We start from the raw sequence: 2,485 nt of genomic DNA on the forward strand, positions 1-2,485 counted from the left end.
GAGATCAGAGTGGACTAACGGCAGTTAGGGTTGAGCAGGGATTGTGGCTCTTAGACTGCTGGAAGAAAGATTCAAAGTGTAGCTTGGCTGGGAGATGGCTTAGTGGATAAACCATTTGCACAGAAAGGCTGTGACCAGAGTGGGGATCCCCAGAACCCACATAAAAGGCTTGGTGGCTACCTATAATCCAAGTTTGTGGGTGGCTGAGGCAGGAAGATCCCAGCCTGAGCTACATTGTGAAACCTTGTTTTAAGATAATCTCAGCACTTGGGAGACAGAGGCAAGTGGATCTCTGTGAGATCAAGGCCAGCCTGGTCTACATAGTGAGTTTCAGGCCAGCTGGGGCTACAGGAAGACCCTGTCTCAGGGGGAGAAAAGTAGGATTAGTGGCTCAGTGGGTAATGTTTGCCTGGCATGCATGAAGCCCTGGGGTCCATCCCCAGCACCACATAAACTGGTTGTGATGGCACACACCTGTAATCTCAGAACTCAAGAAATAGAGGCAGGAATGTCAGAAGTTCAAGGTCACCCTTGGCTACATAGTGAGTTTGGCAACAGCCTGGGCTATGTAAGATCTCTGCTGTTAGATCACAGAAGCTCCAGGATGCTTATTTGGGGGTCTTCATCATAATACCCTCAATCTCCACTTTATTGTGACACTTCCTTAAGGAACAGGTAGAGTAGTACAAGTCCCAGGAGGGTCCAGGAGAGGCAGGGGTAGCAGACTGGACAAGTTTGCTTGTCTTCCTGGGGCAGGCTGGAGCCAGCTCCCACCCCCCCTGCCCCTGCCTTCCTCAGTTGAGCCTTCCAGCCCTGTTGGGGAGCCACCCCTACCTTAGGAGATGAACTACAGTCAGCAAGCCTGTGAAAGAGGTTCTAGAAAGCTGGCCCTGACTGAGGGTGAGCCTGGGGGTGGGAGAGCGGGCCAGGCCCTCTCTGTTCCATGCACAGGCCTGCCTAAGCAGCCTGCCATGGGCTATTTTTACTCATGGTAGGAAATAGTGTGATTTATGTGCAGCCTGGACCCTTTCAAGGCCAAATTATAAATACACTAGGCCCCACACTCCTGTTCATTTGGAGAGAAAGCCCAGGCCCTGTCCTGTATGGCCTTGTTCCCACCTCAAAAAAACTCACCTCAGCCCCCTCAGGCTTAAGTGTTATTGAGTTTACCAGCCAAGGTCAGGAGATCCAGTTGTCTGGGAACCAGTGCTGCTGAGGAGGGAGGGGAGATACAGAGAGAGGCTTTGAATTGGGGTCACATACCCTTCAAGGGTCAAGTTAGGACAATAAGAGGAGGAAGAGGTTCCAGGCACGAGCTGGGGTTCATACAGAGAAAGATGCGGCTCTTTTCCAAAATGTACACATACAGCAGGCCCCTCCTGGAAACAGCCAGCATGTTTCAAAGGGTGTTTAAGCCTCAGATTAGTCCTGTGTAGCCCCGTTCCTTCTTTTAGTTCAGTCCCAGAAGCTGTATTCTTTTTTAAAAAATTATTTTATTTATTATTTTATGTGTATTAGTGTATTGCCTGTATGTGTGTAAGTGCACCCATGTTGTGCAATGCCCTTGGAGGTCAAAAGAGGATACTGGATTCCCTTGGAACTGGAGTTATGGACAGTTGTTAGCTGCCATGTGGGTGCTGTGAACTGAACCCGGGTCCTCTGCAAGAGCAATCACTGCTCTTAACCTCTAAACCATCTCTCCAGTCCCCTATATTCTTTTTTAAAATGTGTATGTGTGCTTCACATGCACGTATGTAAGTGCACCCATGCATGCAATGTCTGTGGAGGTCAGAAGGGGGTGTCAGATGCCCTGGAACTGGAGTTATGGATGGTTGTTAGCCTCCATGTGGGTGCTGGGAACTGAACTGAGGTCCTCTGCAAAAGCAGCCAGTGCTCTTAACTGCTGAGCCATCTCTCCAGCCCCAGAAACTATTCCTTGCCTCTCCATTTATCAGCTATATGGTCTCAGATGAGTCATTATTTTCTCAAATCTTTGGGCGGGGGGGACAAGATAACTCACTTGCCACCAAGTCTGATAACCTAAGTTCAATCTCCAGGACCTACATGGTGGAAGGAGAACAGACTCCTGCAAGTTGTCCTCTTACCTCCATGCATGCACAGTGGCATGCGTGCCCATACACAAATGCACACAAAATGAATAAAACGCTATTTTGGGGTGGTCTTTTTGAGACAGGGTCTCCCTGTAGCCGGAGTTGTCCTGGAACTCACTATGTAGACCAGGCTGACTTTGAACTCACAGAGATCCCCCTGCCTCTGCCTCCCAAGTGCTCGGATTAAAGGCGTGCACAACCACGTCTGACCAAAATGCTATTTTTAAGGTGCATTTCTTGTAGCCAGGCGTGGTGGTGCATTCCTTAAATCCCAGCACACATACAAATAATATATATATATATATATGAGAAATCTTAGCTCAAAATAAAGCTTTAAGAAATGGGGGGGGGTGCTGGAAAGATAGTTCATTCAG

This window comes from Nannospalax galili, unplaced genomic scaffold (genome assembly GCF_000622305.1).
Source record: "Nannospalax galili isolate Female #2095 unplaced genomic scaffold, S.galili_v1.0 scaffold644, whole genome shotgun sequence".
NCBI classification, from domain to species: Eukaryota; Metazoa; Chordata; class Mammalia; order Rodentia; family Spalacidae; genus Nannospalax; species Nannospalax galili.